Below are 13,216 nucleotides of genomic sequence, written 5' to 3'. Positions count from 1 at the left end.
AATCTGAAGATTTGCAAATGATTTATGCTCAGGAAGAAATCACGGATGAAAAACCCACCGAAAATATTGATGCGGATCTTTTGTCAAAAGTGACAACAGATTCGACATCTGACATCACACCAATCGATGATTACTTTCCTGATGAATCTTTACTTTCTCTTAGTTCAATGCCTTGGTATGATAAAAATATCAATTTTTTTTACTTCAGGAGATTTGCTAGTTGATTGGAGTACCCAAGATAAAGAAAAATTTTTGAACGAAATGAAGAACTTTTATTGGGATGACCTTAATTTATTCAAATATTGTCCTAATCAAATATTTCAAAGATGCATTCCTGACAATGAGGTAAGTAGTGTTATCCAACTTTGTCATTCTAAAGCATGTGGGAGTTATTTCTCGTCGAAAAAGACAGCTTCAAAAATATTTCAAAATGGATTTTATTAGCCCACCATGTTCAAGGGTTCACATGCATTCTGCAAAGCTTGTGAAAATTATCAAAAATCAAAATTCATTTCAAAACATAAGGAATCTTTAGATAATCTTTTATTAACTTTTGAGACATATCCTGGTAGAGATGTGCATTGTGCAATTTATGATTTATGGCTCCATTTTCATAAAGAACATGATTGACTTAGTCTTGGGAATCTGACTAAAAAAGACCTTGTTCGCCAGTTTTTAAGAAAACTAGAAGGGAAGCTTATCCCCGACCCATATAGGGCGTTTAAGTCGTTCTTAGACGTAAAACCAAGGGAAGATGGGAGCCACAATCACAACTACCTATACATACACAAGTTTTTCAAAAATAAATAAAAAAATAAAGAGAGAGAGAGAGAGAGTGAGACTCTAGTTGGCCTACATATAGGTGGTATGATTGCCCTTTTAATTTCTCATCTATAAAATCATCTCTTCCTTTCTTTCATTTCTACTCAACCCATACTTTCAACAAATATAGAAGTATGTAGAAATGGCAAGTTCCTCAGGTCATTATATAAGAAATATTTATGTTTTCGGTGGATCTAGTCCTGAGAAAGAAAAGGAGTTTTTAGAATCAGCAAATCATCTTGGCGAGGTACTAGCTGAGAGAAAGATTCATTTAGTATATAGGGGAGGTAGTCTTGGGTTAATGGGAGGTGTGTCAATAGCTGTATTTTTAGGAGGTAGTCAAGTTTTGGGGGTCGTCCCCAAAACTTTAGCATAAGAGGACATCATTGGAAAAAAATCAGAGAGGAACTATAGGTCTCCACAATGTCTGCTGGAATGAATGCAATGTTTAACCATGCTGATGCCTTCATTACCTTACCAGGTGGTCTAGGCACATTGGAAGAGATCTTTGATATTTCCTCTTGGGCCCAACTGCACATTCACCATAAACTCATAGATCTGTTAAATGTTAATGGTTATTATGATAAGTTGTTGTCTTTTCTTTATCATGCTGTGAAAAATGAATTTTTAACATCGTTTACACGACAAATCATAATCTCTACTACTACTACTGAACAATTGATTGACTAACTATAATCTTTCATTCCTATAATTGATCCTTCCATAACTCGTATAAATTGGTCATATAAGGAAAGCCGAAAAAGCTTAGATTAGATTTGAGTCTTTATTTGAAAATCTTTGTGTCTTTTGCTTTTATTATTGTGTTTTGTTGTTTCTCATATTTGTTTAAGTGTGTTTCAAGTTTGTTAATGTTTGTTATTTCAGGTGATGTCTTTTATACTCTATATTTCTACTTTAAGACATTGAGAACAATGTCTCGTTTTGGTTGGGGGGAGAGGGTAGTAGTTGATAAAAAAAATTATTTTTTATTTTATAAAGCATGATCAAAGTTGTTGTTACTAGGATGACAGAGTAAAGGAGCTCTTTTGTTAAAGTAACTCTTAAGATGCATCTTAATAACCATTCTTAACAAGGTCTATTATAATACTTCTTGAAATATTCAGGTTTATAAACTCTCACATTATTATCACTTAATTCGGCTCATATACTCATTTAAAATGTATTCTTAAACCTTAATTTTCACACACACATACTTTAACATATGATTGTGGGTTACACATTAAATTATTACATTATTTATGTTCTTATGTTAAAGGTAACAACTAAGGGAAAGGGATAGTATATAATTTGAAAAAAAAAACAAAAAAAAAGTAAAAAAAATAATGATAATAAAAATGTAGATAAGTTTGGTTTTGCAGCCTCCCTAACCTAAGCAATTAAGCCCGAAAGGGTGTTTTAACACCTAATACCCTAAAGTCAACTGACTTGGGAGCTATTGGACCAACGCTTGTTACATGAGTTGAGGAGAAAAGCTTAAGGAAATCAAACATTGCACTATTTACGTATCAGTATCGGTAACCCGAGTTACTAAGCTTGTGGGGGTGTCTTAATGACATGACTAAAAGATTGATGTCTTCTCCGAAGTACAGGAGTGTCAAAGTAATAAATAACCCGGTAAAACCGGGGTAGAACCACAAGGAGGTTAATTATATAAATTATAGATGACAATAATAATAATAACAACAACAACAACAATAATAATAATAAAGAAAAAGAAGGAGAAGAATAAGAAGAAGAAGATGAGAACTTTGAGATGGAATATTAATGTAAGGATTACACAATAATAATAACAAATGTCAAGGTTAGAGGTTCCACTAATGGTATGTCAAACAAGTATAGTATAAACTTTTATTATTCAATTGGAAACCACACACAAAGGAGGTTCCAATCTGATTATAGATTGTTAACATGATTACATTAGTCATCTTATTTGATTAATGCTAATACTTGTAAATCTCGTCAAGCATTCATGATTATAACTTATGTTAACAACAAATCAAGTTTCTTTCATAGCTCAGGTGTCCGTTATACCATACAGTATGGGCTATAAAAGTGCCAAGCATTTGTTGTACCTGGTGTTATACAACATAAATCAAGATTAGTCATTTAACAAGCAAAGTATTAAAGAGTAAACAAGATAACAAATATAAAACATGTTAGTATCAAACATTAAAATCCATATTAAGTTTATAGCATCAAACATTAAAGTCCATATTAAGTTTACACTATACTTATTCTTACACCATTAGTGTAACCTTTTCACCTTGACATAATAAACTTAGCTAAACATAATAAAAGAAAGAAAAATAAATAAACAAAATAACAACATAAATAAGATAAAAGTTAGTTAAGTAAATGAAAGGAAATGAATGGCATAAACTTGATATTAATGAAAGCAAAGCATAAACATTACAAAAGATACAAAGAGAGAAAGCAAGAGCATGATCTTGATCTGGAAACCAAGATGCCTAAATGCATGGCAAATGCCTCCTTTTATAGGCCAAAATTGGGAACTCTTGATTTGATGACTAATTGATGAGTGGGTGGCCAACTCTTGACTTGGTGACAATCTTTATCTTCTCTTGTCTGCCCAAAACGTCATTGATAACGTCAAAATTAGAGCCACTTAAAAACATGAAAGTTGTAGGACATTGTCTCAGATTTCTTGTGTAAACAATTCAGCTTATTTGGACTTCTAGAACTCCAAATATGGGTCAAACACTAAATAGTGCTCAGGCTGGAAGATAGATTCAGACTTCTTTGTTGTTGCTATAATTTGGACTTGAAAATGGCCTTTTTAGATCTTGGGCTCCATATGAAAGTTGTAGGTCTATGTCTTACCTTTCCATCCATATAAAGTAGATTTATGTTGTATAACACTTGGCACAACAAATACTTGGCACTCTCATAACCCATACTATATGGTATACCGACATCCGAGCTATGAAAGGAACTTGATTTGTTGTTAACATAAGTTATAATCATGAATGTCTGACAATATTCACATGTGTTAGCATTAATCAAATAAGATAACTAATGTTAATAATTTATAATTTGATTGGAACCTCTTTTGTGTGTGGTTTCCAATTGAATAATAAAAGTTTATACTATACTTGTTTGACATACCATTAGTGGATCCTCTAACATTGATATTTGTTGTTATCATTGTTTAACCCTTACATTGATCTTCCATCTCAAAGTTCTCATCAACTTCTTCTTCTTCTTTATTAATATTAATATTAATATTACTACTATTACTACTACTATTATTACTACTATTAGTATTATTGTTGTTGTTGTTGTTGTTTATAACTTATACAATTAACCTCCTTGTGGTTCGACCCCGGTCTTGCTGGGTTATTTATTACTTCGACACTCCTACACTTGGAAGAAGACATTAATCTTTTAGTTGTGTCAATATGAACACCTATAATGACTCAAATTGTAGCATGAACACCATCAGATTAAAGCCTTTTCCTTTTTCATTAAAAGATAAAGCTAAAACATGGCTATAAAATTTGAGACCTGGATCCATTCATGCTTGGGATGAAATGCAACAACAGTTTTTAAAGAAGTTTTTCCCATCTCACGAAACAAACTCTTTCAAAAGAGAAATCACCACTTTCACTCAAAAAGCAAAAGAAAATTTTTATCAATATTGGGATAAGTATTGAGACTTGCTTAATACTTGCCCTCATCATGGTTTTGAAACATGGAGATTGGTTTTATATTTTTATGAAGGGTTAACACCTAGAGATAGGCAAATGGTTGAATTGATGTGCAATGGAACTTTTAAAGATAAAGACCCTAATAAAACAATAAAATACTTAGACTTGCAAGCTGTAAATGCTCAAAATTAGGACACTACAGGTACTTATAAGGCACCAAGTAAAACTCAACTTCATACATCTAGTGGAGGTGTGTACAACCTTAGGGAAAACAATTAACCTAATATAACAACAACAACAACAACAACAATAATAATAATGGTAGTAGTAATAGTAGTAGTAATATAAGAAGAAGAAGAAGAAGTTGATGAGAACTTTGAGATGGAAGATCAATATAATGATTAAATAATGATAATAACAAATGTCATTGTTAGAGGATCCACTAATGTATATCAAATAAGTATAGTATAAACTCTTATTATTCAATTGAAAACCACACACAAAGGAGGTTCCAATGAGATTATAAATTGTTAACATGATTACATTAGTTATCTTATTTGATTAATGCTAATACTTGTAAATCTCACTAGATATTCATGATTATAACTTATGTTAACAAAAAATCAAGTTTCTTTCATAGCTCGGGTATCGGTTATACCATACAGTATAGGCTATGACAGTGCCAAGAATTTATTATGCCAAGTGTTATACAACATAAATCTAGATTAGTCATTTAACAAGCAAAGTATTAAAGAGTGAACAAGATAACAAATATAAAACATGTTAGTATCAAACATTAAAGTCCATGTTAAGTTTATACTATACTTATTCTTACACCATTGGTATAATATTTTCACCTTGACATAATAAACTTAACTAAACATAATGAAAGAAAGAAAAATAAACAAACAAAATAAGAACATAAATAAGATAAAAGTTAACTAAGTAAAGGAAAGGAATTGAAAGGCATAAACAAGATATTAATGAAAATAAAACTTAAGCATTACAAAAATACAAAGAGAGAAAGCAAGAGCATGATCTTGATCTAGAGACCAAGATGCCTAAATACATGATAAATGCCTCCTTTTATAGGCCAAAATTAGAAACTATTGATTTGATGACTAATTGATGAGTAGGTGGTCAACTCTTGACTTGGTGACAATCCTTATCTTCTCTTGTCTACCGAAAACATCATTGATAACTTTAGAATTGGAACCATTTGAAAACATAAAAGTTATAGAAAATTATCTCAGCTTTCTAGGAAAAAAAATGTAGGTCATTTGGACTTCCAGAATTCTAGATATGGGTCAAACACTAAATAGTATTCGGGCTGCAAGACAGATCCGGACTTCTTTGTTGTTGCTACAATCTGGACTTGCAAAATAGCCTTTTTAAATCTTGAGCTCTATATGAAAGTTGTAGGCCTATGTCTTACCTTTCCAATCATATAAAATAGACCTAAATACGAGATCTACAGCTCTAGATATGACCTAATTACCAAACAGTGTTCCGGTTTGGACTACACCAGCATCTCTTTTATAAGTTTGGCCATCTCTTTATCCTTTCAATTTCAGTTCTCAAACTCATCAATCAATATTTTTATTTATATGATAGGCCTGCATTTAAGATGAACATTTACCACAAATTAAAGGTGTCTTATACTATTAGATATGTTATTATAAAATATGTTTTAGTTAAGTTATTGATACTTCAAGTGCAAAATGATGATATAAAATCTTGATATAAATGCACTTTTAAGTACTAATCAACTTTATTTAACTCACTTATATGATTGATAAGCTATGTCTTTTACCTAATTTAATTTAATTTGATCTATTGAATTACCTAAGGTCATATAAATTAAATGAGATCCTAGTCCACTAGTATATCTAAGTGAGATTTCTCAAATTAATAAAAATGACTAATAATTTGCAAGAAAATAATGGTAGATCAAGTTAAAATTAAAGACCTTATCTGAAATTGGTTTTGATAATGTATGCAAGAAACTAATACTCATTATATTTACATGAATAGGTTGATATATCAAAATGAGAATAACATATTCCTACGTTTTATATTTGATGCTACTAAATTAACTAGACCAAACTTCTTGAATTGGTACCGTAATGTGAGAATTGTTCTTAAACAAGAAAGAAACTTATATGTTCTCAAGCAAGAAAGAATTTATTATCCAGGGCAAATATTGTTATTTTTATAATAATGATAATTTTTTATGAATCTGGTGATTATAGGCCAGTTTAATATGGAAATACTTATTAAGTCCAGCCTATTATTTCATCAATCTTACCTTTAACTCAAATTATTTCTCTAATTAATTTATTGTGTAACACAAAGTTATTTTCTTAATAAAAAATATAACATGATTAAAATAAATATTTATAAGAATCTTAATAATTTAAATAAAAGTGAAAACTTTTATTTCTAGAGGAAAAATTCCAATTTCCATATTATGTTTTTTATGAAAGCAATTTTTTTTTATTGGTAGGATCTGTTTTAGGAAAAACTCATCATAATATAAAAAGCAAACTTCAAACAAAAATAAAAAAATAGTATCTTTATCATTCTTATGTGGCTATATGAAAAATTAATTCATGCAAACCATATAAAAATAATAATCATAAGACTATTTAATTCAAAAAAAAATAAATTATATTTTTTTAATAAAATAACAGGCTCATATATAATTATTAAAAAAGGTATTGCAAATATAAGCATAAAATGTCTTATCTCATTTTAAAAGTATGACATAATGAGATGATTTGTTAATTAGCGTTGTAGTTATTAATCTATATCATAACCTGAATTTTTAACACTTTCAAATATCTAAAAAAAAATAGAGAGAAAAACAACAAAAACAATATATCAATCAAAGGAAAAGAGAGAGAGAAAAAAAAAGATAAAAAAAGAAATAAGAAAATGCAGTTTGGGATAAAATTTAGAAGAAATACTAAGAAAATGATTCAAATTAGGTAAAATCTCAAAAGCCAAAGATTGAATTGGAAAAATCAAAATAAAGATCAAAGGACCAAATTAAAAAAAAAATAGAGAAATTAAGGGACCTCTTTAAAACACAACTTTTATTTATGTTAAAATGATATTGTTTCATATTAAAAATAAATTAAATGAAACGTTACATTTCACTCTAAGAAAAACACAAAACAACACCGTTTTATGTATTGGTTTAAAAGAGTACATTCCCCTTCCCACACGGTGATTATGTAAGTCTCTTTCTTTCTCTTTTCTTCATAAGACTTTGGCCCTAATTTTCTCTCTCTCATGCCTTCCGCAAACACCAAACAACGCACCACTCCTCTCTCATGCATGTTTATCATGTATTCGGACCAAAAAAGGTTATTTTGACCATATAAAACTACTACAAAAATGTGGTGTAAAAAGGTAGGACAAAAAACGTTTTGGCTAAAAGTACAACCACGATAAAGGATTGAGATTAACCTATAGGAATCGATGGCCATGATCACGCCACTAAGAATGACTCTAGGAGATCTCATTTCTCCTATAAATAGAGGGGGGAAACCAGGAAAAAGAACTCAAAAAGGAGGAAAAAATCCAAATAAAAAAGAAAATAGATGAGTTTGAGCCTAGAGAAATGACTAAACTTGAGTTAGGAGGCAAGGAAAGAGATAGAAGAAGAAAAAAGAAAAGAAAATGTGAAAAAACTTGTCTCATTTGAATACTACGAAACCACTTTTAAAACTAAACTAAACCATGACCTAACAATCTAAATACACCACCCATAATAGTTCAACAACTTCTAAATAAAATCTTATGAGTTTATAAGACTACTAAGAAAACCTTTATGGGAAAAATAACTTTTCTCCTAACTTATGGTATGAAGGCAATAAGATTTATAAAAATAGGGTGTCCTAACTATCTATTGTTACACTTTTCTTATTAGAGAAATGAGTAAGATATTAAAACAAACTTAAACCTAGTGGAAGAAGCTTGATTGGAAGCATCTATGAAAAATGAGGTGTTCAAGCATAAAACAATTAGATTTCATAATGCCAATGTTAGAAACAAACAACTCAAAATAGAAGATTATTGTTTAGAAAATCAGAAGTAATATGCAACAATGAAGGACGGGGAAAGCTAGCATTAAAATATGATGGCATGTTCAAAAACTTAGGGATAATCAAAGCCAACATTTATCATCTTAGATATCACAATGCCAGAGTTAGAAACAAACAATTCAAAAAAGAAGATTGGTGTTTAGAAAATCAGAAGTAACATGTAACAATGAGGGAAAGGGAAAGCTAGCATTAAAATAGGATGGCATGTTCAAAGACATAGAGATAATCAAAGCCAACATTTATTATCTTCCAGATATGGAAGGAAAGAATCTCTCACTTATTTGGCACTTAAACCACTTAAAAATATATTATAAGTGAACATTTTTTGTTTTTTTTTTTTAAAGTCTCCATCATTTTATCTCTATAAAAAAACATTCTTATCTCTTATTATTTATTAAGGTATCTTTGTACGATATTTCAATACCTCTACATACTTTTAACATCTAAAGTTCTTTATAATATTCATGCACTATAACCAAAGAACAAACCAATTACTAACACTTAATCTCTCATCACCTAGTATATAATGCTTGTAATTAAAAAGTTTGCAACAAAAAAAAAAGTCATACAACATAAGGATAGGTATAAAAAAATAAATAGAACACATAACATGATCTAATACCTCACTAGTAATACTCACATGGAAAACCATCCTCCTAATAATGTTCAAGTACTCGGAGAAGCTAGTTTTACATCCCATCTCTATATTCTAGGAATGGTGATATTTGTATGAATGTGCACACTATACTTATATCATTTACCCCAATCATTATAGGATTATCCCTCAATAATAACTTCATGGCATATCTATATTCTCCCACGCATGTTAGGTCAAACCCTAATAATTAATTTTGAGTTGAGAAGATGAATTGTTCATAGAATGTGAGATTCTTAGGAAGGGTCAATTATAGTAGTCTTAGTTTAATAAGAGTTAGTATCGAAGAACATAGAGCTTCAAATGCATGTCTCCTCTTATATATAGCCAATCTAGCATCAGTAACATTCATATTTGTATCCATTTATTCAAAAGACTCCTTATCTCCCCCTTTGCTATCTTTATAATCTTCTCTATAGTCTTTCCATCTCCATTTATGTCAATGTCTCTTGCATAATGGTGAAGTTTCTTTGCTTGTTTTAGAGAACCAATACCACCTATTATCATAAATTAGAAATTATTAAAGATTAAGGTTAAAAAAAGCATTCCCTACTCATTTCCTCTAATGAATATCCCTCAGCTAAGTGTATTGATTGATACTTAAAAGTGTATTTTTATCAAGGTTTTATATCATCATTTTGCATTTAAAGTATCAATAACTCCTTAACTAAAGCATGTTTTATAATAATATATCTAATAATATAAGATACCTTTAATTTATGGTAAATGTTCATTTTAAATGCAGGCCGATCACATAAATGAAAATATTGATTGATGACTTTAAGAACTTAAATTGCAAGGACAAAGAGATGACCAAAATTAGAAAAGAGATGTCGGTGCAATCCAAACCGGAACACTGTTCGGTAATTGGGTCATATCTAGAGCTATATATCTCAGATTTAGGTCCAATTTATATGGATGGAAAGGTAAGACATAGGCCTACAACTTTCATATGGAGCCCAAGATCTAAAAAGGCCATTATCAAGCCAAAATTGTAGCAACAACAAAGAAGACCGAATCTGTCTTCCAGCCCGAGCACTGTTCGGTATTTTGGCCATATCTGGAGTTCTAGAAGTCCAAATGAGCTGAATGTTTTACACAAGAAAGCTGAGACAATTGCCTACAACTTTCATGTTTGCAACTGGCTCCAGTTTTGACGTTATCAATGACGTTTTGGGCAGACAAGAGAAGATAAGGATTGTCACCAAGTCAAAAGTTGGCCACCCACTTATCAATTAGTCATCAAATCAATAGTTCCTAATTTTGGCCTATAAAAGGAGGCATTTGCCATGCATTTAGGCATCTTGGTTTCCAGATCAAGATCATGCTCTTCCTTTCTCTCTTTGTATTTTTTATGCTTTGTTTTCATTAATATTAAGTTTATGCCTTTCATTTCCTTTCCTTTACTTAGTTAACTTTTATGTTCTTATTTTGTTTATCTATTTTGCTTTCTTTCATTATGTCTAGCTAAGTTAATTATGTCAAGGTGAAAAGGTTACACTAATGGTGTAAGAATAAGTATAATGTAAACTTAATATGGACTTTAATGTTTGATACTAACATGTTTTATATTTGTTATCTTGTTCACTCTTTAATACTTTGCTTGTTAAATGACTAATCTTGATTTATGTTGTATAACACTTGGTACAACAAATGCTTGGCACTTTCATAGCCCATAATGTATGGTATAACCGACACCTGAGCTATGAAAGGAACTTGATTTATTGTAATCTCCCTGTGGTTCGACCCCGGTCTTTCCGGGTTATTTATTACTTCGACACTCCTGCACTTGGGAGAAGACATCAATCTTTTAGTCGTGTCATGTATGATGTTATATTGATTAAGAATACATTTTAATTGATTACATGATAACCTTTTAGCTTTAGTTAAATAGGGTACAACATTGTACTCTAATATAGGGACTCTCTAAGACATATGACTTCCTTATGCTTTGATATAAAGTTTATGTAACTCATAATCAAGATTGACACAATCTTGAAAAATCAAAAATCAAGTTTGATAAGAAGTGTAACATAATGATTACTTGAACCAAGGCACCTACACTATTTGAATGAACCCCCAACCAATGATTAGCGAATTTTGAACAAGATGTATAAGGAAGAATACCACAAAGTCAGTTATACTTTAATAAATTTGATTGCTCTTTGTTTAAACAAAGTGAAGAACATGTTGCTCCAAACAAAACACTAGTTTTTTTCTATAATCTATGGATAAAAAGAAAATCTAAGTTCAAGCTAAATAACCCTATTTATGCTAGGTAAAAACATCCTAAATAAGTCTGAAAACTAATAAAAGAGTATTAGTCCAAGTAGAAAAAAGAATATTAAATCAACTAAGAAAATAATGCAATTCCTACACAGTTTCTTCTAGACTTTATCTATGTTCAATTGATCTGAAATTTTAACCCAATATATAACAAGACCTCTAAAAAATGTTGATAAAATTTCAGCTTAATCCAATGGTTGATAAATAATTACGCTTGTTACCATAAAATCATGTAATAGAAAGAAATCAACTCAAAACCAATTTCAACTCTCTCAAATATGGAAATCTTTGGAATAGCTATTACCTCCCTAGTTTTCTTGTAAGAGATGGAAACTTCTAAAACATTCTCTTATTAAATAGCATTAGCCCTCATTTTTTTATGTAGCTAAGATAAATAAAGAATTCTTGTAAAAAAGATTTTGGAACATTAAAGAAACTCTTGCTACACTTGGAAACTATATTTTTTTCCATTAAAGAAACTTTTGCCACACTTAGAAACTATGTTTTTGTCCATTAAAGATCCTAAGAAAACTCATAAAATTAGTTATTGGATATTTTGGATTATTAGGTAAAGAATCCTCTCCTAATAGAAAATTCATAAGTTAAAAGTACAACAAATAAAAAAATTTATTGCATCTACATACATGTATCTCAAGACCTTATCAAATTTTAATTAGCTTGATATTTTAACTAATTGTAAAAATGCATGGAAATTCTAGGTAAGATTTCAGTTCAATCTAATGATCAGATTGAGAGTTATACTCGATAGCGCATAAGTGAAAAACATGCACAATTACACTAAAATATAAATTTATATGTTCAACCTCTTTTGGATTGTATCAAACTTCTCGTGGACTATAAAGGGAGATAGGTCTTGTGTGATTAATAATAATACATTTTCCCTTCCATTGTTTTAATAGAATTTAATTTTCCTTCAAAAAACTCCTTGAAGTTGGCTAAAACACATTTTATAAGTGAAGAATACATCCTTGACAAATCTTCTGACGTGGAGTTTATATCCATACTTAAATGGACAGAATGAAACAAATATATATATCTCTTTATGCATGGTACACTTTGGTTCCTTGCTAATCCTCTATCGATATCAGCCCTAGTTATAGTATTAGGATAGTGATTGATATTAATTGGTTAGAAGTTGGTCTAATCTATTGCCTTCAAAAAGAACCCCACTAGCTCTTACACCACCTACAGCGTTGTTTGGTTAGAATCCTTGACCTCTCAACGAGGAACCACTCATAGACTGAAAGTTTTTTAAAACCACCATGTGAGAATGGACATCTTTTGAGCCACAACCTAGAACAAGACGTGAAAAATGCTGTTTGGTCATCTCTATGGGCCATAAAACCCTGAACAACTACCCCCACTACGCAAGACTCTTAGTTGAATGCCAACTAATATTTATGCTCATGCTACCACATCCCTCTTGGTTATACAAAGTGTCAGTATGACATCACCCGATGCTATTAAATTATTAGTGCGGCATGCTTTGTTTCGTAAGGCATCACTCACCTCCATACAACTCGTCTTTTTATTGGTTATCATAAAGCGGGTCACACGTTAGTTAGTTCCTACGCAAATATAATTCATGTTAGATTGGTAAGTTATGCCACCTTCACGGTACTACGGGGAGG

The sequence above is a fragment of the Populus euphratica genome, unplaced genomic scaffold (genome assembly GCF_000495115.2).
Source record: "Populus euphratica unplaced genomic scaffold, PopEup_1.0 scaffold707.1, whole genome shotgun sequence".
Taxonomy (NCBI): Eukaryota; Viridiplantae; Streptophyta; class Magnoliopsida; order Malpighiales; family Salicaceae; genus Populus; species Populus euphratica.
The sequence above is the reverse complement of the archived record's forward strand: the minus strand, read 5'-3'. Positions refer to the sequence as shown.